Source organism: Mesocricetus auratus, unplaced genomic scaffold (genome assembly GCF_017639785.1).
Source record: "Mesocricetus auratus isolate SY011 unplaced genomic scaffold, BCM_Maur_2.0 Super-Scaffold_100676, whole genome shotgun sequence".
Taxonomy (NCBI): domain Eukaryota; kingdom Metazoa; phylum Chordata; class Mammalia; order Rodentia; family Cricetidae; genus Mesocricetus; species Mesocricetus auratus.
This window is the reverse complement of record NW_024429266.1, coordinates 1,698,996-1,724,643: the sequence shown is the minus strand read 5'-3', so window position 1 is coordinate 1,724,643 and position 25,648 is coordinate 1,698,996. Positions and strand designations below refer to the sequence as shown.

The 25,648-nt window shown below is 47.1% G+C and overlaps 1 long non-coding RNA gene across 1 annotated transcript; it reads left to right on the top strand.

Moving 5' to 3' along the window:
- Positions 1–209: 209 nt before the first annotated feature.
- On the top strand, positions 210–25,648 carry LOC121137153. The gene is made up of 2 exons (XR_005874386.1): positions 210–399; positions 25,409–25,648. It is a non-coding gene; the product is annotated as an uncharacterized LOC121137153 (long non-coding RNA).

Genomic DNA, 25,648 nt, shown 5'->3' with positions numbered 1-25,648 from the left:
GCCAAAGCTTCCCTTTCCTCTGTCACCCCTGTGGCATGCTATGTAGCTCAGGGTCATAGCCACACGTCAGCTAATATCTTTCAGACTTCTTCAGGCAAAAATGGCACAGAGAGGTTGTCACTAAACCCACACTGCTGGGTCCCATTCAGTGTCAGGGTCTGTTTTGGGGTAAGGCCAGATCATCTGTAGCTCACTGTTTTTCAGATGACGATGCCTCAAGTGCAGGGATCTCACGATGAGGACCGTGAACAAAAGAAAAAGCCTGCGTGTGTCCAGAAAACAAGAAGAGAAGAAAGGAGAGAGGGCCAGAAGAACTATCTGGATCCAGCATGGCCCAGAACTTTCTAAAATTAGTTACAGATAACAAACCCCAGATCTAGGAAGCTCGGAGAATACCAGGTAGGGTATACCTCCCAAAGAGTACATGTATGTGCACCTGATCAAAAATGCTGAGGACTGAAGACATGAAACTGTTTAAAGACGCCAGAGGAGAAGTTTTACTGATTTAGCAAAGAGCAAAGGTAGACATTGCAGCAGGGTCATTGTGCAAACTATGAAAGCTGAGGAGAATAGGGCCAAGTATTTAAAGTTTTGAGAAGGTAGCCACCAGTTAAGAATCTGTAATAGGGAATGATCCTACAAAAGAGGAGAGAGACTATCTCAGGCAAACACACGGTAAGGGAGCTCTTGTTATTATTTGATCTAATGGACAAGTGTTTGAAGAACACAGTAGAGGGGATGGAGGTGTAGTTCCATGGTAGAGTTCTAGCCTACTCCTTGTATGTACAATGCCCTAGGTTGGGTAGGAGGCTGTAGCTCAGTTGGTAGAGTGATTGCCTAGCATGTACAAAGCCCATGATACTCAGCCTAAATATACTGGTCATAGTGGCATATACTCTTGTAATCCCAGTGGTCAGGAGGAGGATGCAGAAGGATCAACTTTGATCAACTGTATAGAAAGTTTGAGGCTATCCTTGGATACATGATACCTTGTCTCAAAACTAAGTAACTACATAAGTGAATAACAATGATAATGATGGCAACAATGTATTGTTATGATAAATCACATGACTACACCGTGTGAATATGTGAAACAAAGGATAGACAACGTCAGAATAGATTAAAATCTGTTGAAACATTTCCTCTTTGAGGGCATGAGTTGCACAGGAAAGTCAAGTGACTTACTAGGGCCCTCCCTGGCTCCTTCTGTGGAGCAGCTACCTCCAAGCCATACAGGGAACCACAGGGGCTCAGCTTCCAACCAAACAGGGGTGGGCTTTTTGCTGATGCAGTTCCTGAAAGTAACCCTAATACGGTCATGGGGGGGGTACACCAATCTACACCATGGTGGAATTGGTTTCTTTTTTTTTCTTTCTTTTTTTTTTTTTTTTTTTGGTCTGTGTTTGGTGCTGTATCTGGGGTAAGATGCCATTTGATCATGTCTCTTCAATGCACTAATTGTTTACAAAACTGCTTGTTGTGTAAGAAGATGAGCTAAGAGTGTAGGCAAGTTATCCCGGGTTACAAAGTAGCAGCTGTTGATACCTTCGAGAATTCATCAGTGTTTCTCTTGACAGGAGTTTAGCTTTTTGGGCAAAGGACTTGGCCAGTGTTAGCAGGGTCTTCAGTGGCGAAGGCCCTCTTTGATGGCTGTGCTCCAGTCTGGTCTCAGCTGCAGACTCACTGCAGGAGATGACAAAAGCTGCTGGGCTTCCCCGTTTCAATGGGGCCTCTTCTACCAGCTAATTCTTGTACATTTTGGCTTTTGTTTGTGTTCTTAGGAGTCTTCCAGGAGAGCTAGAGGAGACATAACTCAGCACAGGTCATGGACAGGGTTGGTGTAGAAGAGACAGGCAGCAAAGAGAGGCGGGCAGCTGGAGGGCACACACTCGGCAGGGACCTGAGGAGTGTGGGTGCGTCTGTGCATGGCTCCTGTGCCTTTATCTGTCTTGAGCACCAGAGACTAAGCAGAACGTACAATTGTTGTGTCACCCGTGATATTAAACACATGATTGATGGTTTGGACCGAACGGCTCAGGTGTTGGCATTCTGGAGTTTCAATAAGCAGAGGCTTATGAGTTTATGTGAGACGTGCTCACAGACGCCCTGAAGAATATGGTTTCTTGAGGTGTGAAAAGACGCTTTCTGTTGTGTCAGTGCTTCAGCATTCATGTGCTGTAGCCCATGGGGGACTGTGGGGTCTGAAGCATCAGGTTAGAGATGGGTGGGGGCACCCTTCTTTGCTAGGGGCTGTTGATATGAATACGGGTGTTGCTGACAGACAAGGTAGAAAACTATACAGTGTTTGCAATGTTTTGCAAATTTGTTTTGATAAGGATATTTGAGAAAACATGCTCATATAAGGACACACACACACACACACACACACACACACACACACACACACACGAAGTGACATTAGAACCTTAGACTTTTTAGTTTGCTCAGAGCTCTCTCAGTTATCCCATGACTCCTGTGGCTGTATGGTCGAGCCTGGGGACTCTGTATCATCTAGAACTGACAGATGTGCATTTGTGTTCCTCTCAGAGGCCAGGGTAGGAACTGGATCTTGTTTATTTAACCTTGGATGCCCATCTGCCACCCTTGGCACACAGATGATTCCAGCTGGGAGTGAGCTGGAGCGTGGATTGTAGACTCTGGATGTTGGAGCTTCCTCTCAGGGTCCCTTGAGTGAAGGCAACTCTTCTTTCAACCCTAAGCCCCAGCCCACACCTTCTCCAGCCCCGAGCTCAAGTTTAAATGGCTTCTGTTGTAGAATGCTGTCTTCTTTCCCCATGGGTGCTCAAGAAACCCACTAGCTTTCCATGATGGAGTAGAGGAGGGGCTCTGAAGGCCCCCCCTTCCCAAGGAGTGACAGACAGTTAGCAGCTACTGGGATAGAATATTTCCTTCATGGTGCAGTGCCCATGTGTTGATGATGATCCTGCAAGTAACCCTAACTCAACGCATTGGTCTACTAGGCTAGACTTGAAAGGAATCTTTTTTTTTTTTTGTCTCTGGTTGGTTCTTTATCTGAGCCAAACAGACATTTGTTTACATTTCCCCAGGAAAAGTCATGTGATATCTAAGATGTTTGGAACTAGAATCAGTATCCTGACTTAAGAGAATAAAAGTCTTAGCCAGGCGGTGGTGGCATAGCCTTTAATGCCAGTACGCAAGAGGCAGAGGTAGGAGGAGCTCTATGAGTGTGAGAACTACACAGAGAGGCCCTGTCTCTAAAAGAAAGTGGGGGGTTGGAGTCCAGGTTTGAACAGAATTCATGAGCAGCAAGGGGCATGGACAGGATGACCTTCCAGGAGGAAATGTGGTCAGTTCAGAGGGTTTCTGATGGTGGTGAGGTGTATGCATGGGGCGCTTGAGTCTCAAGCATGCCTGGGCCAGAGGTCAACCCTGAATCTGAGGGTCTCAACCCTCTGTACAGGACTACAGAAGGCCAGCATCTCCCCTGATGTCCTGTAGGGGTCTGGCCATTGGGCTCAAACTGCTATCGGAACTCAAGGCAGGACTTTAATGAATGTTAGCTCTTGCTTCTCTCAACTGGGATCTCTCAGCTAGCAGCCCCAGAGGGAACAATTAGTTTGTTTATCCAAACCTCAGCCACTTTGCTATGTAATTGATTTTTCATTGAGTGTATTTAGGAGAGGTTATTTACATGAATGCAGGCCCACCAGGGACAGCAGCATCCTTGTAGCAGAAGGGAGAAGCCTGGATCAAAGGGCAGGAGAGGAGAGAACAGGATGAGAGAGCTACTAGACCTCTATAACCTGGGCTGAGATGCTGGGCAAATCTTTAATCTTTCAAATCCCAGATTCATTTCAAAGGTAAGCAGTATTCCCTTTAAACAGTGCTGGGAAGGTGCTGGCCTCAGAGCCAGGTGTACCACGGAGTCACCAGACAGACTATAAGTGGGGTAGCTTGGCAAAAACAGGATATAAGGAGGGATAAACAGGGACTCCCTCTCTTGTCTGCGGAGATGCTAAGGAGGTTAAGTTGTGGCGGTGACTTGCTCCTTCTTCTCTCTGATCTTGGATGTCTATACACACCTCCAGACCTCTATGGTTGGCCAGTGGCAAGCTCCGTTCTCTGACATCACCACAATCGGCAGCACCAGATCTTAAAACTTTGTGAAAATTAAAATATAATTACATTTTCCTCCCTCCAGCCCCTACCACTTCCCTCTTCCTCCTTCCCTCTCAAATTCATGGCTTCCTTTTCTTTAGTTACTATTGTTACATAAATATGCATAAATGTACAAATACAACAGTCTGAGTCTGCTTAGTATTGCCTATACGTCTATGATTTCAGGATGACCACTCAGTATTGGATAACCAATTAGGGGGGCTCAGCTTTGGGGAAGATTAATTCTCCCTCTTTCAGTAAGCAGTTGCCTGTAGTTCTTTGTCTAGTGGGTAGGGCCCACAAGATTTTCCCTTTCCACATTAGTCTGCTGGTGCTGTAGGAAGCCGTATTTTGAGGCAGTGTGGGTTTAGCTTCCCTGCCATGTCTAAGAGATACAACCTCCTAGCAAATTTCCCAGTCATCTTCTCTTTCAGCCTTTCCACCCCATCTTCCACAGTGCTTCCCGGCTCTTAGCTGCAAGAGCTGTGTTATAGATACGTCCACTGGGGCAGGGTACCACACGGTCTGTTGTTTTCTGCATTTTGACGAGTTGTTGTTTAATGTAACGGTCTCCATCTGCTGCAAACAGAAGCTTCTCTGATGAACGGTGGGAGTAGCGCTGCATTTTAAACCTCAGTGATAAGCCTCCGAGTTTTGTTCTTCGTTATTCCTCTTGTAGATCATGAATCAGTCAACCACACATGACCCATGGGTTAAACCTGGCCTACTGCTGTTTATGTAGTCTGTAAGTTAAGAACCATTTTGATAGTTTTAAGTGGTCGAGAAAACTCAAAAGTATACTTCGTGATACATTGTAATTGCTAGGTGGAAAAGTGGCCCCCACAATGGTGGTACTAAAGATGGTGGCCTGGGCCTGACCTGGGCTAGATTCTTACTATGTAAACAGAAGGAATCTTATCAGGTAAACAAAAACCTATCCTCAGCATTCCTCAGAAAACTTGTTGGGGTGGAGCTTCTGTTTGTCAGGAAAGCCACCACTTCCCTTATTTGCTCCCTAGGTCAACTACCTCAGGCAGGGGGCACCTAGTTCCCAGTTAACCCAAACAGCCTACCAATGGGGGAAGTCCTTCTGTATATATGTTTCTCTTATTGGTTGATGAGTAAAACACCATTTGGCCAAAAACCAGTAGAGACAGGAAGATAGGTGGGGCTTGGAGATGAGGAGAATTCTGGGAAAGGTAGGCAGAGAGAGCCTGCGAGAGAGACAACATGTAGCTGCCAAAGGAGAAACAAGTCCGGATGTTCTCTGGTAAGCCAAGATCACGTGGAAATACTCAGAAAAATAGAAATGGGTTAATAATTAAGACAGAGCTAGTCAGTAAGAAGCCCTGGCTGTGGGCCAACAGTTTCATAATTAATACAGCGTCCGTGTGTTTATTTGGGGCTGAAGCAGCAGGGCGGCAAAGAAACCAGCAACAGCCTACAACAAATCCAAGTCCCCACACGAACTCCCAAGCTATTCTAGTCTGCAGGCCACCTACCGCAGTTGCCTGCCCCATAAAACTAGTTCCAGTCCAGCCACCGTTGTCTATCATCTGGGGCAGCCTGAAAGTTTATTCCCCAATAAACTATTTATCTACCCATGGAGTGGTCTGCATTGGTGGCGTCTCTGTGCTCACTGAAAGTTGAGCGAAATTCAGACTTCTGCATCCACACAGTTCTAGTGGGCTGCAAATGCAGGCTGGGTTCACTTGCCTGTCCTCCACAGCCACCTGTGGCTTCAGTGTGGAGTGGTAGGGTGGAGATGGACTGTATGACCTAGACAGCAAAGTGTGCTGGTCCTGATTCTGTGCTTCCAGGCAGGTGGTGAGCGCCCTTCTTGTCAGAATTGCTGTAGTACCTAGAGGAACGCTTGCAATCTGGCAGATGGCATAGTCGTCTATTTTGTGTTGCTGGAACAGGGTTGCTAGGATGAGGACCCCACGGTGTAAGAGGCTCATTCTGTTTCTGATTCTGGTGACTGGGGTCCGGAGCAGACCCGGCACCAGTGTGACAGTAAGGGCCCTTGACTGCATCACAGCACGAAGGAAAAGCAGTGTGGGAGCTGTGTGTGTGTGTGTGTGTGTGTGTGTGTGTGTGTGTGTGTGTAGAGACCATCACGCCACACCAACCCACTCTCATGAGAACTAAGTCCTGGGAGGCCCAGCGCACTCCAGCACACAGCAGCCTTCCATGGAGCTCCAGGAAAGGTTCCAATGACTTCCAGCCGCCCTGGAATGGGAATGGGTGGGGCAAACTCACTCAAGCCATGCCAACAGAGGGGAGATCCTAAGCCGCCGATCCCAGCTGCTCAGTCTCACCACTAGGGGGCTCTTCTCCGTCATCCTGTTCCTGGTTTCCAGCTCACTGCTGAGGACTCAGCCCACCACAGGGGCTGAAGGCTGAGTTATCTAAGAGGAAGAGGGGAGGAGGCACCAATCTCTGCCCTGTGTCAGCTTCGTCTCACACCCCCACTTATTCTCGTGTTTGCCATTTGCTTGCACTGGAAACGAATGTAGCAGTAAGCTAAGTAAGCCCTCCTTGTCACCACTGAGCTCCCTGTCTGCGTGGAGCCGGCACAGGCATTCCAAAACCTCCAGTAAACGTGGGATATTGAAATGAATTGTATTTGAATATGACCAAATGTTACCAGAAAAAGATAGGGAATTCGTTTGGGAAGTTGGGATATCAGAAGCTTCTCTGAGGTTTCTTGAGCAAAGCCTGAGGGTGTGAGGCATGCGAGCTGTGTTTGAAGAATGAAGAATTTAATGGGAGCAGAGACAGCAAGTGCAAAGGCCCTGTGGGGAAGATGACTGCCGTTCTGTGTTACCAGGTCCCACAGCCATTTATAAACACACAGCGGCTTATATTATAAACTGTTGGACCGATGGCTTAGGCTTCTTACTGCCTAGCTCTCTCTTAATTACCAACCCATTGCTATTAAACTATGTATTGCCACGAGGCTGTGACTTACCTGCAGTGCTCAGGCATGTTACTCCTTTGGTGGCTACCTGGCGTCTCTCTCTCTCTGTCTACCTTCTCCCTGAACTCTCCTAGTCTGGTAGCCCTGCTCATACTTACTGCCTGGCTACATCTTGCCTGTCCATTGGCCGAAACCAATAAGAGAAACACACACTTACAGCATACAGAAGAACATCCCCCATCAGGGATGGGAGGTGGGGGGAGTGGTGGGGAGGGGGAGAGAGATTTGCTGTGTCCAAGGAGCAGGAAGAACAGTGTGTCTGGAATGAGGACAGGGAGGAGCAGGGAGCTAAGGGGAGGGGAGTAGGGAGGAGAAGGGGACAGTCTGAAAGGTTCTTGTCCTTCGTGAGGAGTCCTGCTTTTCCTCGGAAATGCCGAGTCTTGTAAGGGTTTTTGCACACAGAACCGAGGAGGCCTGGCTTCTATCTGTAGCCATAGTGGTCGAGGTGTCCCACAAATAAGAACTCTGACTTCAAGACCAGCCCCGGTGACACACTTCTGTAATCCCAGCACTGGGGAGGCCGAGGCAAGAGAATCAGCATTTTAAGGTCATCCTTTGTGTTTGAGGCCAGCCTGGGCTACCTGAGACCTTCTCTTAATTTAATTTTATTATTTTTTAATTTTATTTTGGAAAGAAAGCCAAGCCAGGCCGAGTCAAGCCAAGCAAAGCAGAGAGCTGTCAGAGGGGCCGGTGGCCCAGGGCTGTGCGTATGGGGTGAAGCAGAGGTGGAAATGTCTGAGTCTTGACAAAGTCCCCCTGTTGTCTGTCCTCTTGGCCTTCCTGGCAGGCATCACACTGAGCCTCAGCAATTTTCCACTAAGTGAATCCAAAGTAGCTTCAGGGGCTTGGCTGGGGTTCGGCTGGGGGAGGGAGTCACCCAGCCCATCAGCCCATCTGTTCTGCTCCACCTTGGTTCTGAGAACACTGAGTGGGGCTGTCCAGGCCTGGCCAGCAGGCCCTTCTGTTTCCCTTACCCTTGGACCCTCCGTGCAGCAGCCTGAGCGACAGACATTAATTAAAGTGCGAGGGAATGACTTCATTAGCTTCTAATGGTCACATGCTGCCAATTAAACACCTTGATGACTAGCTTCCTCGGGAGCTTAATTAGCTATTTCTCAATAATTCCAGCCCTGTGCCACCACCTGTCAGGTTAGGAGCCAAGACTTTTTTCTTGGATGTGCCCCCTCCCAATTCCTCGGGAGCCAGTAGCTTCTGGAGGGGTCGGGTTGGAATTGGCATATCCCTAGATCATTCTGTTGTCCTGTTGAGTAGCTGAAGCTTGGTGGAAATTCCCTGATGGGTAATATTCAACTTGCTGGCTGTGTGTCCTCTATACTTTGACAATAGGATCCTTTAGCTAAGATGCCGGTCAAACAACAAAAACCTAAATGTGCCTTGTGGCTTCTCCCTTCTGCAGGTCACACGAAGTCCCTTCCTTCGGCCGCCTTCAATGGCTGCAGAGCTGGCTTTGTTAAGGATGAAGGAAGGGCCAGAGTTTGACAGTACCTCAGGGGACCAACTTGGGGTCCTGCAAACTCAGCATGAATGGACAGAATGGAGAGGCTGCTGCAGACATTGGGCCTTAGGGTTGATGGAGTAGACTTGGTGACGGACCTGATCCTGGGACACTTGGTTTGCCGTGACAGAGCCCCGAGTACAGGGCAGCCCTTTCCAGGATACACAGAGGAGCAGACATTGCCCAGGGATGCTGGCCAGTTTGAGGGAGATACATGGAAATAAGGGTGATAAAGGAAGGGGATGGGAAGTTACGAGTGCTTTCTGGGGGCTGGGTACATCTTGGAGTGATGACGGGAAGCATTGTTCAAGATGCTCCAAGGTCCCCCACGAGGGGATGGGCCACGTGGTGCTATAGAGGGTGTTGCAGGCTCTGGTGTTCTGACCTACACCGCTAAGTATGGCTCTTCATGGAGGGAGGGCTATTCAGCGAGGTCCTTAGTCCTAACCCTTCCTTTCACCCTCGTGGCCCTCATTTCATCTCAGCTCCCGCATCACAGTGATCGTTTGATTTTAGTTCCTTTTGTTTCCAGACGGGGTCTGGTTTTGTAACCCATGCTGGCCTCAAGCTTGTGATCCTCCTGCCTCAGCCTCCTGAGTGCTGAGATTACAGGTGTGTGGCACCATGTGCTGCTCCCTGCAGCCCTGTATCCCTTCTCCTGTAGCTACTTCACCCCTAGATGGGAAAGCATCAGTGTTCTGCAATCTGTTCCAGGCCTGAAGAAGCCAGCTGCTGCCACTTCTCTCTGGGGGCTCCCTCTTGAAACCCAGCCACCACCCCGGGGGAAACAAGTGGGCATGGGGTTGCTGACAGCTCCAGCTGAGTCCCAGGCAGCTGCCAATGGCAACTGCCAGACACACACGCAAGCCTTGGGTAGTTAGCTCAGAGCAGAGATGGACCACCCCTTCAGGCCCACTCCGGCCACGTGGTGCAAAGATAGACAAAGTAGGTGCTGGCTGCTGACTCCAGACATGCTTTGTGGGGTTAGTCAGATAGGTGAAACCCCAGTTCAAGGCAGGCGCTCAGGCCTCAGAATCCATCCAGGTCCAGGGTCTCAGCTCACTCTGTGGCAGACAAGAAGCATGGCCTCGACTGGCTTCCCAGAGCGCATGCAGGACAACTCAGAGTGTTTGTGGAATGAATGAGTGTAGATTCCAATCAGGATAGTAGGAATCCTGCCTTTGTCCTGAGACCCTGTCTTCTTCTGGTGCCTTTACTCCACTGTTTTCACAAACTTTGGTTTTTGCTGGGCAGTGGTGGTGCACACCTTTAAACCCAGCACTCGAGAGAGGCAGAGGCAGGTGGATCTCTGTGAGTTCGAGGCCAGCCTGATGTATAGAGTGAATTCAAGGACAGGTTCCAAAGTTATACTGAAAAAAAACCTGTCTTGGAAAACAAAACAAAACAAAGCAAAACCAAAAAAACTTTGATTGTTGTTAACAATTGTGTCCAGTTTTCTAATATAATTAGGAATTTCAAAATATGTAAAAGAAGTCTAAGTGGAGTGCTGAGTGAGCTGAGAATGGTCAGAGCTGCTGGTACAACCCCTTCACTATGTCACAGAGGTCCTGAAGGACTCCTTATCTGTGGAGGCCTGTGTGGGCGGGGTGGGGGGTGAGTGGGGCTGGGGAGTGGTGGTGGTTCATACTTGTCCACCGAACCTTAGCTGAGCATGGTTTTTGCTCTCGAGTTTTTGTGGTTTACTCCCCTCACTGTGATGAAATATCTGGAAAAAAAAAACAACTTAAGGAAGGTGGGCTTCATTGTGGCTCACAGTTCGAAGGTACGCTACATCTGAGGACAGGCGGGGACCCGTGTGTGGGGACCTAAGAACAGGATGACAATGCCTGAGGCCCCCCCTGTTGGTGATCCTAGACTTCCAGGAGGCTCTAGGGACTTCTCAAGCTCCTTTTAAAACTGTCAGGAGGGTCTTCAGCCCAGGGCTCAAGATCACAGCTTCTTTCAAGAGTTGGTGGGCATGGCAGGAGTCTCTTGGGTCAGGAGCAAGAAGCCCAGCCTCCTGACTCATCTGCCGGCCACCATCTGAGCCGTCAGAGCCTCCCTACCCACCCCCCTTGTCTGTAAACTGGAAGAGTTGACTGCTGTAGACACGGCCCTTTGGGTGCTGGAGATGGCACAGTTCAGAGCCAGAGGAAAAGCACAGGGGATGGGACACGCCTCCTCCTTGGCCCATTCTGCCCTGTGAGTATAAATAGGTGTGGACCCAGGGACATCACTCACATTGGCTCAAGCAGCAGAAACGCCCAAATCCATCTTGCTTGAGTATTTGTTTCTTGGAGTATTGATTTTCATCACAGAAGAAATAGAAAGTCAAAAAAAAAAAAAGAAAGAAAAGAAAAAGAAACGACACGTAAGGTTAGCAGCTGTGGTTTGGCATCTATTTATCGCTGCCTTTTCTGTCTGCATAGCGCACTGTTGGGCTGGACTGTTCTGCACTGCTCTCCCTCGGTGACCGCACTTGAACTCTCCTTTTTGTTAAGTATGGATCGACATGATCATTAATGGTTTTGTGATAATCTCATTATGTGACCATAGCATAAACAATTGAACAATTCCCTACTTGTTTGAGCTTTACACTTCTCTGCTTTTTTGTTTTGTTTTGCTGTTGCAGGAAGGGCTGTGATAGTGTTTTTGCACAGATCTTCGCCTACTTGCTTAATTGTTTCCTAGAATATGAAGGTTATTTTATGTCTTCTAACATGTACCACCTCATTACTCTCTAGAAGACCTGTTCTTCCCTGTTCCGGTGTTTTCCACCTCCTTGCCAACGGCAGGCGTCAGAAGCCTTCTGAGTCTCTGCTATAGCGTTAGTCACATTTATTATTATTACTGCGGGAATTGGATGCGTTTCTTCTCTCATGGTTTGTTTTCTTGTCTCACTTTGCCATTATACCCCCATGGTGTGTATGCTCGTTTCTTACTGCCTCCTCTACAGATGGACTGAAAACTGTGTGACCTAAAGCAGCAGAGATGAATTCTCTCCTAGCTCCGGAGGCCAGTCTGAAATGAAGATGCAGGCAGAGCCTCGCCCCCCCCCAAAGCTGCTGGAGGCAACTCTGTCTTGCTTATCTCTAGCTTCAGAGTGACCCACTGCTCTGAGCAGCCTCACCCTCAGCCTTCACATGACTGCCTTCTCCATGTTTGTCTGAGTGTTTTGTGTATGGACGGCGCCCAGTCACTTGGATGTATTCTCATCCACGGACTCATTTTAGCTCGGTTGTTTGGCAAAGACATTGCAAGTCAGGCTTCACTCGCAGGCCCTAGGGTGCTGGGATTTTAGTATCTTTCACGGGGATGTGATTCTGCTCTCACTGGAGCTCAGCCTTTTCTCAGCAGTTAGCAATCATTTCACTCATCTCTTTTGGGATAGTTTGGTTCATACCTTCTCCTCTGTGGAGCCAGGAAAGTGCGGAGAAGTTACCACAGTGAGCCTTGAGGCATTTGGGTCTCCTTACCCCTGCCCTGCCCTGTATTCTGGATGGAAATGAAGAATGCAGGGATGAGGGGAGGAAGGGGATAAGGTCTGCTGAGGGTTGGCAGCTTTCCCAGTTCATCTGAGAGTTGGGTGGATGACCACCAGGCAAGCCCATGGATGACTTTGCAGCCAGGTAAATAGAGGCTGGGGTGGAGGAGCTTCGAGGTAAAGCTGTTGTCTAGCATGCATGAGGCCATGGATTTACTCTCTAGGACTGAACAAAGGAAAAGTTAAATGGATGATCTCTTTGTTCATGAAGGGGCGTTTGTAATGAGCATTCTTCCTGCCAGCCTGATCCCAGAGCTGCATCAACCACAAATAACACACAGAGACTCTATTAGTTACAATGCTGTTAGCAATGTCCAGGGCTTCTCATTGACTAGTTCTGTCTTAAGTATAAACCCATAACTACATATATATATTTCTATAAGGTCTTATCTTACTGAGGATGCCAGCCTCATGTGTCCTCTCTTTCAGGGATCACATGGCGACTCTCTACTCTTGACTACATTTCCCAGGCTCCTCCTCGACTCCTAGTCCCACCTATCTTGCTTCCCTATTGGCCAACAGTGGTTTATTTATCAACCAATAAAGCAATCATATACAAAGAAGGAGTTCCCCCATCTCCTCTTTTCTGTCTAAATCAAAAGAAAGGTTTTAACTTTAACATAGTCAAATTATATATAACAGAACAGTTATCAAGTAAGAACTATAGTTACAATATTTAGTTCATTAACATTCAGTGAGATTTAAAGAGGGCATTTTATCATCTATCCTATCTGTGTGAGTCTAAAGTCTTATATGTGGCTTATCTTTTATCATAACCAAGGAAAACTATAACTATCTATCTTCATCTCCATCAAAGACCACAGAAAGATAGTATATAAATTCTAGAATTGACAGAGACATCTTGTTGCCTGAACAGTCATCCGAAGTTCCTCTGTAACATTGGGAAATTCATCTCCAGCCCATAGGCCACAGCGTGTCTGGCAGACTTCTTAGCAAAGCAAGACATTTCAAACTGTCCATCTACATTGGCAGTTTGTCAGTCATTTTTCTGTGTCTGCAGAATGTCTGGCAGAATCTTTCATGAAGCAGGAACCTTTTAGGACTGTCCCATGAAGTTTAGCAGTCACTTTCCTGTGGGTTCTGTATGCTCAGTCTATCAAACAGTAGAGGCAAGAGCAGTTTCTTGCCCAAATGTCTAATCTTGCCATGTTGAAAACAAACTCCATAACGAGTTTCTTTGATGCCCATCTTCCTCTTAGATATAATTGGTGTGCCAGGAGTAGTTGTATCTCACTATCATGAAAAACCCTAAACCATTTAAATGCCATATATTCTGCAGATCTTTGAAAGGTTTGAAGAATAATTATCAATCTCAAATACATCTCTGTATATCTAGAAAACCTAATCAAACTAACTATAAATTCTGACTATTATAGGTGACTATATATAATCTGTATTTAATTATGTATTACATTTTAAAAGACCAGTATAAACACAATACTTAAACAAGAAAAGAAATATACATATCACAAATTGACCTGAAATATGTATCAATAAATGAAAACCCATAGCAATACTAAGTATTCATTTCTATATCATATTCCCTTTTCCCTTTAGAAAGAGATTACTGTGATCATTATCATTTATAACCAACCCTGTATAAATGAAAACAAACATTTATAAACAATATTTGGGAATGTGGGCATTGTTCTCTCCAAACTACTTTCTGCTGTTAGGGGGCACTGTCTTAGGGATCCTAAGAAGACCCAGAAATCCTGGCTGTAGAGGTCTGTAACTGCATAATCTCAGCTGACTTTGATGTTGGATCACCTGGGCCACTGCTTCAGGGGGTCTTGCTTCATCAAACCTTATAGTCTGGAAGGAATCCACAGCTTTTTATATTCTGTGGAAACACAAGCAAGTAACCTGTCCTTATATTTAAATTTAGAAGTCAAAGCATTTTTTAAATATATAAGTTGGATTGATAATCAAGTGATTTTAGCAGTTGTTGCTTCTTCCTTAGCAACTGAACAACTGAAAGACAACACAATAGCATACAGCATCCAGACTCTCTGTGCATTTTCTGTCTTTATATGGGTTTTTTTATTACTCTGTGTCTTTTAGTTTTACTTTTTACTTTTTTGAGACAGGGTTTCTCTGTGTACTTTGGCTGCCCATGAACTACCTCTGTATACCAGGCTAGCCTTGAAATCGCAGAGATCTGTTTGCCTCTGTCTCCTGAGTGTTGGGATTAAAGGCATGTGCCACCACACCCAGCTACTATCTTTCTTTGTTTTTTGTTTTTTTCTACTATCCTGTTTCTTGTCTTCTCCCAGGCCTGTGTATATTTTTAAACACACTATAAACATTTTAGAGGTTTTACTTCATCTGAATCTGACTTTACTGTAAATCTTTATTTTATTTATTTATGGCCACATGTCTTTTATCTGCTAAACAACATAGCTAAAATTAAAGCCAGGGCTGTTTTAACTGCTGTCTTTCCAAGATGGCAGACGTAAGTTTTTTGCCAGCACTGGGAGCTGTGCTCACTGCCTTAGTCTATGCTGCCATCAAGCAGCATGCTTCTGACTTGGAGATGTGGTCACTGCCACTGACAGCTGCTCATACACATCATTCTTGTTTGGTAGTGGGGCCTCTTAAAGAGCCCTGTGTTTTTTTTTTTACTGCTTATGCTGAGTCAGGAAGACTCCCTTCAGGGAGCCGCGTGAGTCTCTGCTTGTCTCTAGCAAAACAGAGCCCATCTGAGAAAAACGCTGCTACCAAGAAGCTGTGCTTATCTCTGTTCTTCTGTGTTTAAAAATCCCTTTTTAAGCTTTTGCTAAGTTGAAATTGTAATTCTGAGAATACTATGCCCCCTTTCCCTGCTGTTGACATTAAGGGATAATTTACACCTGTTTAAGGGGTAGTTTTCAATTGTTTAGGGTTGGGATTGGAAGGAGGTATTCAGACATGGGCATCTCTTTTAGATAAGTTTAAGGTTTAGATGGAATAGATATGCTTAGGATGGGATATAAGCATATTATTATATCTTCTGGTGATTTATAATTTGTATATCACAATTTGTCATACTGTGTAAGGTCTTCTTCCTATTCATGATGTTTGATGCATAAACATCATCTTTTATGTATATATGCTTTATATATGTTTAAGACATTTTGTATATTGACACAATTTAGTTTTGTTTCAAGTCTAAATCTTTAGACTAAAAGGGGAATTGCAGGGAGAGACCTAGGCACCTGTGCCACTGACCACGCCCATTTAGGGCATGGCTACAGGTGCATATGGGCATGTTGAACAAAGGGCTAAGGAGAGGGGCACTTACCCTCTCTTGGGGTTCCAGTTGGGTCTTGGAGAGCAATAGAGCACTGACCTTGGGTTCTCAGTTTCTCATGCAAGGGATTTCTCCCTAATAAAATAACATACGACATCCTTATCCTGTGTATGGTAATCTTCCTCTTATAGGGATTCCAAGCCCATTGGAATTTTCTGAACTCATGTGAGGCTATTTTGAGTACTCACTTCCTCCCTCCCTCTTCCTTCCCTCTTGTTCCTGGAGTTTCTTTTTCTTTCCCACCTGGTTCCACAACTGCCTTGCCCCAAAGAAACACAAGAAGACTTATATTAATTATAAAACTGTTGGCCATGGGTAGGGCTTCTTATTGACTAGCTCTCTCTTAATTATTAACCCATAACTACTAATCTATGTATTACTACATGGCCTTATCTTACCAGAAAATGCCTAATTGTGCTATCTTCCTGGTCTCTACATGGCACCTCTCTCTGCCTACTTTTCCCAGATTTCTCCTGATCTCCTAATCCTGCCTATCTTCCTGCCTCCATTGGCCAATCAGTGTTTTATTCATCAATCAATAAGAGAAACACATATACAGAAGGATGTCCCCCAATACCCTCCCTTCCTCCCTTTATCTGTTTTTTTTTTGACCATGTCTCAAAGAGCTCAGGCTGGCCTCAAACTTGGTAGGTAGCTTAGGGTGACCTTGAACTCCTGATCCTCCTGTCTCTGTGATTATTGGCAGGTGCCAGCATGCCTGGTTTTATGCAGTGTTGGGGACTGAACCAGGTCCCCAAGCATACCAGATGAGCATTCTATTGACCAAGCTACGCCCCTAGGCCCCATAAGTGTCTCTTAAAAGTGTCTCAGGCACTTGGGCACTGCAGTGGACCTTTAGTCCAGAGCTTAAAGGTCCTTTGCCTTGTGATGGTGTGAGCTCACAGTAAGAAGCAGAACCAGTCCACACCAGAAGACTCCCTCAATCCCCCTTACCACTCTATGCAAGTGTCCTTCTTAGGAAACTTGGCTGAGCAGTGGTCTGGTAGAAGTTCCCTTAGGGGCTCAAACCCAGGACCTGTCCTGCTGTACCCATGCCTTGAGGCACAGCTCTGCAGAGTCAAGAGTCCCAGGGCAAGGCTCCAGGGTCCCTGAAGACAGGGAAGATTTGTCCAAAGTGGCCTGTGGTGCGGTAGTCTATGACAGGGGTAGTCAGCCCCTCAGAGGCAAGAAGCACTGGGGGTGGCTCAACCTATACCTTTCATTGGGTTGGCAAGTGGTGTGGGAACAGCAGAAAATTGGAGTTAAGCACCCCCCCTCACACACCAGGTGTTCAGGATGGAATGCTGGCTTCAGGGCAGGCATCTCCTGAAGCAGAGTGCCCACCACTCTGAAGATGTTGAAGGAGAAAATCGAGTTCCAAAGGAAATAGAGGCTTGAGTCAGAGCTCAGAGCCGCCCTTCCCTAACTGGGCTAATTCTTTTAATCTCTTTAGGTTTCAGCTGCTATTCTGTAAAAGTGAGACGATATTCTCGGAGAAGTCAGAGGTGGAGAGAACACATTGTGTGAGGAGCTAGGGTCTGGCACAGGTGCTAAGTGAGTCTCTGTCTTTCTTGTGGAGTCTTTATGCAGCTTACTGTGATATGAGCAATGTGCAGACTGACTTTCCCCATTAAGATTCTCCCATGCTGCTCGTCAAAACTCTGCAATTCCATGTCTTCATGGACACAACCTTTAGATACAGCTTTGTTACTTCTGCTTCTCCCTGAGCAGAAATGAGCATTTTTCTGACCTGACAGGTCCTGGGGACATGGGGATGTCAGATGTCATGGGGGACTGTGGAGTGAGACAGAGCACAGCTCTCCTCGGAAGCAGTGGGACCAGCTTCCTGAGAAAGTTCTTGGAGACTACATAGCAAGTGCAACAGTTGGCTTCTCCTTGGGAAATGTTGGTCTTGTAAGTCATCTTGTCTAGGCAAATAGTGACCTGAGCATCCGGATGTAGGTGTGTGTGTGTGTGTGTGTGTGTGTGTGTGTGTGTGTCTGTGTAAGGGAGACACTATCTGCTTCATGTTGGTGGGGAGTAGTTCAGCATCCCAATCTGGAGAGAGAGTGAATCAATCAGTATGGAGGGGGCTTGTCAGAAGAGGGGCTCTAAGAGCAGGGATGGGGTCAGGGAAGGCAGACATGAAGGTTCACAGCACCAGATAGTAGCGTTACGATGGTCCCTATAGAGGTGTTTTGTAGAGCTGTGTAGTGGAGGCACACCTGGGTGGTGGACCCTAGCGCATTCCTCTAGGTAATTCTTCATGGTACCGGGTACCCAGTGTCTAGAGCCGAGCTCAGCCTCCATGAGCACTGGCCCCTCAAAACCCCAGTCTTTGAAGGACTGGACATTTTTATCACAGGGGGATGAGATACCACCAGGACTCCCCTAAACCTTTCCCCAGGGGGTTCACATTTGGAGAAAAAGACTCAGAATCGTATGTGTGGGGTAAGATAACATGCTGTTTATTCCATGGCATTGAGTGTGTGATTCATTTGACATGGAGAATAAAACTTGTCTGAATAATAAGAAAATACAAGCCCCCAAGGGATTGACATACAGCCTTGAAACCATTGTCTGACCATAAATTAGCACCCATAATGAGAGTGGAAAATTTACCCTGAATTTGGGAAAGTCTTTTTTTTTCAACTGAGCTTAAATGCTTTCCATAAATCCCAAATGTTTTAGGGTTGTAAAGATGATTAACTACCTGAAATGTAGCTCCCTGGGACATGAAAAGAAAAAATACCAAGACCTTTCTTACACAAAGTCCGTGGGCGAGGACTAAGTTATGGTATCTTTGAAGGGTGAGGCTCTGCCTTCCCCCATGAGGTCAGAAAGAAATAGAGAGAAAGGAAATCAGTTGGAAAATGGCTCCCGTGCTTGGATCACTATTTTCCTCTTCCACCAGGAACCTGCTGTTAGGTTTTAAAAGTCATAGTGAAATGATTAAAAAATACACTAAACCCTGAAACGGAGTTGGGGGAAGTAGCCAGGATGAGGGGCTCTTGTTCCCTCATCATCCTGCCTCTTTGGCGTCTCCTTCCCCAATTCTTCTATCCGTCTTTTTGAATGAATCAACAGTCAGTGTGTAACGAGAGCCATTTTGTAACGAGAACTCTTTCCCGCCAGCCTGGTCCCATAGCCGCATCAGCCCCAAATAAACACACAGACCAGACACTATATTAATTATGAGACTGTTGGCTGGTGTCTTGGGCTTCTTGTTGGCAAGCTCTGTCTTAATTATTAACCCATTCCTATTAATCTAAGTGTTTCCATGTGGTCTTAGCTTACCGGAGAAGGGTCTGGCGTGTCCTACCTTCCCGGTCTCACATGGCATCTGCTGTCTGCCTACACTTCCCAGAATTCTCCTTGTTTACTAGTCCCACCTATCTCCCTCCCTCTATTGGCCATGGTACTTTATTCATCAACCAATAAGAGATACATATACACAGAAGGCCATCCCCATCGTTAGTGACCTAGGATGCTAAAATATTCATACGGCGGTCTGTCTTTTGAGAAGAGTTTGTGCCTAGTCTGCAAACAGACTGCCAGCTCTTCCCGAAACTACCGAGCCAAGCCATAGTGCCCAGGGCCTGAGTGTTCTTCCCACCGACCATAAGTAGGTATTTTGTGGCTTGATATCCTTAGTCATAAATTAGTGAAGAAATACAGTCAATAGTACTGACTGTCAAATCCTGCTGTTTGATTTCTGAGGTTGATGAGTCATGAACTAGTTAGGTGGGCACTAGCCAGATAGTGGGCACAGACACCTTAAGCATTGCTGTAGCGTTCTTTTATCAGTCCCTGTTCTTTGAGAGATTGATTTACTTAAGGTTCTAGGTTAATAAGCTCTGACTTGAATCCTGGTTTCTTCCGTTTTGTGGGGAAGAAGGATAACTGGGCCACTTAGATGAACTCTGACAGAGGCCTGCTCTCCTCGGCATGGATTCCATCATCTTTCCTGGGCGCACTTGCTTGGGTGACCCTGGTTTACTGGTGCTGGTTACAGACGTGGGTTGACTGCAGGCTCTGTGGATTAAGATGTGTCAACCAGGACCTCACCTGTGCAGCCCCTGACTCTGCAGACTGGAATCGATGCAGGCCACAGCTGGAGTCTTGGCAGCTTGCAAACTAAGAAATTGTTCAAGTTTCCCAGTTCTTGGGGGTTAGACGCAAATCCGGGACCAGCTCTAGAGAGGACTGGAGAAGAGCAGGTCCCCAAGATGGACCCAGAGCTCTAAAAACCAAGTCCTTGTGGTAGCAGGGTCCTTTCTGAAGCCTGGAGAATTAATTCCCTGATGGCAGCAGAACCCTCCATGAGTTCCAGAGAAGATGTGGTTGTGACAGGTCCTGTCTGCCTCTGCGGTGGTGTTCACTTGTGAAGCTTGGAGAAGCCAGTGTGTGGTATGGGATAAAAGAGGAGTTTAGGGTTCATAGTCAGTCTCCAAGGAGAGATCTCCATTCAGTATTACCTTTCTCTCTCTGATTTTGAGTTCAATTCTGCATTTTCCAGAGGCCATTCCCTGCATCTCCCTGATCTGGTGGCTCATACCAACTCTACCACTTGGGGACTCCCTGGGAGTGGACAGTCTTGGATGGTGACTGCTTTGTGCTGCCAGAGTCCTAAATACCAGTGGTTACATGTGATCTTTGTCCTGGGCTTTCTCCCTCTACTTCCCCAACAACCTGCTCTTTCCTCAGTTACTGTGGCACACGTCATGTCCAGGGTCAGGACAGTCATTGCTGCTGAACCCCAACCTCACCTTGGAAGGAATACATCCTCGATTTACTCCTTAGGCAGGTCAGTATCCTAAGCCCCTGTTTGCTCCAGTACAAGGTTCTCAGGCCACCCTTGGTGCTCCCCTTTCTGTCTCGCTGATTCGTTAAGGAAAGCTCTTAGAGAGTCTGCAGGTTTGCTAGGTGAGAAAGGATATGAAAAATGTGGGTATGGACCACCTAGAGAAGAGAGAGTGATGGGGTCAGAAAGGACTCTATTGGGTGCTGGACATAGATTAGACTTGGGACATGAGGTGCCAGGCCTCTGGTTCCTTATCCTGGCCTCCCATACCCTGTGCCTACTCAGGAAAAAACGGGCCCAGAGATCCCAAACTCCCATGACTCTGTTAGTGCCAACCTACCCCCTGGGAAACCAGCAGGACAGGAAGGTCACAGTCCCCTCTAAATGGCCATTAGAGCTATTAGATAGGAAAGCAGTTATTGACCAACAGATATTAAATCTTGGCTGCCTGTCCATATTGGTAATGATCATAATGAAATCCACTCTCCGGCCTAATGGATGTGGATAAAGTCTTGGAAAATGAAGAGAGAAAGCACCCTGTTTGACAGGGAGTTAGAAAGGAATCCATCAAGAGAAGGCGTCAGTTTTTAAGCAAGGCTGCAGGTCGTTAAGGGAAAGGGAGAGTTATGTGGAGGGTCGGTGGGTGGTGACAGGAGTCGAGACTCCTTGGCTGGAAGCAGAAATGCAGGGATTTTGAACCTGGAGCCCATGTAAGAGACAAGGGTAGGACACTGGTGAGCTGCATGTCTGGTTCATTCCCATTTGAGCCTTCTGGGGGTGGGTCTGTGGTAAAAGCCTCAGACCTAGGGCTCAGCGTGGAGTCTGAGAGTAAGTTCGGAATTCATCTAGAGTTGGGCTTCCTTAATATTTCTCTTTGACTAGGGCCAGCATTAGCTCTAACATCTGATTAGTGTCCCTAGCTAGGTAGACATGCAGCTCTCGGTAGGAAGCCATGCTGACCTCTGCAACTTTAATGGGATTTGCTGAGAACCCAGCATCAGTTTGCTGGGTAAGTGGGAATGGATGATTATGCCCGGGGCTGTAGCTCCTTCGGGGAGTTCTAACCTCTCTGCCAGAATGAATCCAGTGATCTTGTGATGGGGGAAGTCCTTCTGTGTATATGTCTCTCTCTGATTAATGAATAAAGCGCTGTTGGCCAATAGGGAAGCAGGATATGTGGGACTAGGAGTCCAGGAGGACTCTGGGAAACAGAGGCACAGTCAGTCACAATGAAGGACATGGGAGGAATAAGGGGTCCAGACCCTTTCTCCGGTAAGAGAAGATCACGTGGAAATACTTAGATTAGCAGTAATGGGTTAATAATTAAGTCAGAGTTAGCAGATAAGAAATCAAAGCAAATGGCCAACAAGTTCATAATTAACATAGTGTCTCGTGTGTTATTTGGGGGCTGAAACAGCAGCAGGACCCAAGCGGCTGGTGTGAAGACTACATGTTACAATCTTGAAGATATTTTACTCTTGGTATGTTGACCCCAAATCTGTAGTTCAGCCCTGACTTATTATTCCTATAGCAAACACCATTTTAAAATGTATTATATTATTATTATTATTATTATTATTATTATTATTATTATTATTATTATTTTAGGTGTCCTTTGTACCTGTTCTCTTTTCTGATGCTTGGGAAGTTTTTTTCCCCCTAAAATCTTACTTTACCCTGCTATGAGAGGTCATATTCTCAACGCCTCATCCTCTGACATGAGAATGGGATACATACATCTGCCCACCAGTCAGATAGAACCTAGGGTTGATTTGGGAGCTGGTTTCTGAGGCCACAAAGGCAGAACTCGGGGCCCCGCGATGGTGTCCTGGCACTGTGGGCCTTAGTGGTCAGCAGCAGGTGTCATGGTGTCCTCACAGAAGTTTCTGGAGGTGGGGGCGGGTACGGGGTCGGGTGAGGGAACAAACCCTTGTGAGTCTCAGTCAGAGGTGATCTGGTGGGAGGTGGGGGTTGTGGCTTGACAGAGGCATGGCCTGGGGCACAGGGAGAAAGTACCTGCTGCTGTTGGCTTCCTCCCTCTCCTTCTCCCGGCTACAGAGCTCACCCTAGCTAGAGCTCCTAGCATAGAAGGGGACGGAGAAAGGACTTGGGATGGTCCCCAGGCTTGGCTGCTTTCAGTAAAACCAACACTGGTCAGAGGGTGAGAGGCAATGCCACCACGTGAGTGTGCTACTGTGGAGACTGTCTTCAGGATGGGTGCTTCTTCAGCTAAGTTTATTAAGACAGGAAACGTGCGGGCATGAGACTGGTGAACCTGACTGTTCACCAGTTCTGCTCAGCCCCAGTGGGGGCTTTGGCCTGTCCATTCATGGATTCACACTCCAGCAGCCTTCGTCTTTCAGCCTGGGACCTGCGGGAGTCATCCTCCTTTGTGTCGTGGTGCCAGCAACAACCACCTCTTTTTGCACGCTTCCAAATCGACAGCCCTTTCTAGACTTCTCTAGGGCCCTGATCTTTAGTACTACCCACCTTATTGTGGAAGGGACTATGAGGATTTCCAATCAGAAGGTCACTGAGGGGTGCCAGACACTAGCAGAGGGAGAAAGCTCCAAACAGGAAGAGGCCCAAACACTCATTTGTGGGTCTAGAGCCACCTGTACCCTCTAAGAACGGCAAAGATAGCCTGTCCACGTTAGGAGAATCCAACTCCATGATGCCCTCAGCTTTCCCAACTCCCTTTCCTTCTTGGTTTTGCTATAAGCTGATATTTACAGAATGGGTTTTTTGCCGTTAGTACTTAGCATAGCCTACTATCAGTATTCCCGAAGAAGAAAAGAATGAATGAGTAAATAAGGAAGTGGAATAAAGAATAAGGGTTACTATGGCAACTAATGGTGCTAGGACACACACTCCGTTGTGTGTCCATGTGGAGTAATTGCCCATTGGCTTACTGTTCTCTGTATGGTTGTCCCTGAGAGGGGCGTGGCTGTGGAGAAGACAGCCTGGCAGTTCTAGCTATGCATGCTCTGACAGTAGAGGCTCTTCTTCTTCCTTGTGGCATGGCCCAGGGGCTAGGGATGGTGTTGCATCATTTTGTCCCTCCCTTGTGACATGGCCCAGGGGCTAGGGATGGCATTGAGTCAGCACCTGCCCTTCTGCTCTTTCAACCTCCTCTTCCAGACGCAGCACTGGTCAAGGCTGGCATGACAAATTCCCCTAGGAAGAGAGGCTTTTCCATTTCCAGGGATGGTTTCAAGGACAAAAGGGTGTGGGGACCATTACCCGAAAGCCAAACTCGTTCATTTCTAATTCGGTAGAAGAAAATGAAAGCAAGGGAGGCCTCATTCATAAATTATGCCTGTCCTATGACTTGCTGCCAAGTGAATGAGTGACTATTCCAATGACAAAGAGTATTCCAGAGGCCACAGACTCAGAAATGAATGTGTTTATTGAGGGCCTTTCTTCTGCCTCTGCCGGATTTCACAAACACACACACACACACACACACAGGCACAAACCATGCACACACAAACAGAAAATGCACACCTAAAACACCTGGGCACAGATACATGCCCCCAGGGAACTCTCTTGCCAATCTCGGGACGTCCTTCCTCCTATTAATTTAGATTTGTCATGCCTGGGGTCCACATTGGCTGATGCTAATGTGACAGTCTCCTTTTTTAGAGAGTTTTGGAAAATTCCATGAAGCTGGAACAGACCAGAGCATGGGAGCTGGAAAGTAATAACAGGCGACACCTCGGATGAATGATGGAGGCAGACTTGTAGCCCTCAGAGCACGCCCCTTAGGGGGAACTGTACCGAAGCTCCTAGGTGACCTGCTCTCTTCTCTAGAGGAGGTAAAAAAGCTCATGACTACTCTGACACAGCTTGTGGATAAGGTTTTCTTCTCCCCAGCTCTCATGCTCCCAGCTTTCAAACTGGAAGCCCCTGCGGTCAGAGTCTTGGCAGGAAGTGAGATGTGTATGTGACAGGGTTAGGGTTAGGGTTAGGGTCCCCAACCCTCAGGCCACTCTTCCGTACTGCAGCTGTTTACGACGTGCAGATACACGTGGAATGCTTCTTATAATGTACCTGGCTCCAGTAAGCAGTGTGAGGCTGGCACTGGGCCTAGCCAGTGAGGGGTCTGCATTTGGGGAAACTCTGAACGCTGAGGTGCTCTTTGGTTTCTACCCTTGGTGTTTGGGAATCAGTGTGTGCATGTGGTTGCTTCCCTAGCAGATGCTCCATTGCCCATCTCCTCTCCTCCTCAGCCCCTTCCGCTCCATCCCACCCACCTCCTTTCCCTCCCGTGCCCCTTCCCATCCGCCTTCTCCCTCCTCTTCATCCCTTCCCACACCTCTCTTTCCCTCCCTTCATCTCCCCCATGTCTCTCTTTTGTGTTTCTCACTCTTCATCTTAGCCTCTCTTGTAAAGGGAAGCCTTCCCGCCAGCCTGGTTCCAGAGCCGCATCAGTCCCAAATAACACACAGGAGACTGTATTAATTATGAAGCTGTTGGCCTTGCTTGTTTCTTACTGGCTAGCTCTGACTTAAGTATTTAATCCCATAATTATTAATCTAAGTATTTCCCTTACCGTAGAAGTTTCCGGGCTTCCTACCCCATGGTGGTTACATCTCAACTTCCTGTGTTTCTCCTTCCCAGAGTCCTCCTGGACTCCTAGTCCCGCCTATCTTGGTTCCCTATTGGCCAACAGTCCTTTATTGACATATACACAGGACTTCTCCCATCACTCTCTCTCTTCCTCTAGCTGTCTCTGCCTTCCTTCTCAGCCTGGCTCTCATTTCCTTACTGTGCTCCCTCGAAAATTCACTGGTCCCATGACGAGTCACATGATGAAATCCTACTTAGAAATGGAACCAGGCACGTTTATTTAGGCTGGTCACACTGGAGCGGGGTGTTGGCTTCATCCCATGTTGACGCTGTCCTGGGAGACTGCCAGGGGTGACAAGCGACCATGGAGGTAGAGGCTTGAGGCGTGAGAAGAGCACCAAGGATCGTTGCCTGTTACAGGGTCCCAGGACTCGGTGCCACCGCACAACCTTTGGAGGGAACTCAGTCAAGACTCCGCTCTTGTTTTCTATCTTTTGCTTTGTGGAACTTGGTGACGCCAGCCCTGTTTACTTCAGGTTCTGATGCCCTTCTCTTCCCAGTCCGGAACTGGTTTTGAAGACTCAGACCCTGGACCTCACTGGACCTGCTCGGGCATTAGGCTGCTGGCTCTTTCTCACAGCCAAGTTCATACCCACTGGGCTTCCAGGATCATGCTCTCGGTCTTGACAGACTCAAGGAGCATGAGCCAAAAAGAAAATAAATAAATAAATAAATATAAGGCTGTTCTTTACAAAATAAATATAGGCTGCTCTTTA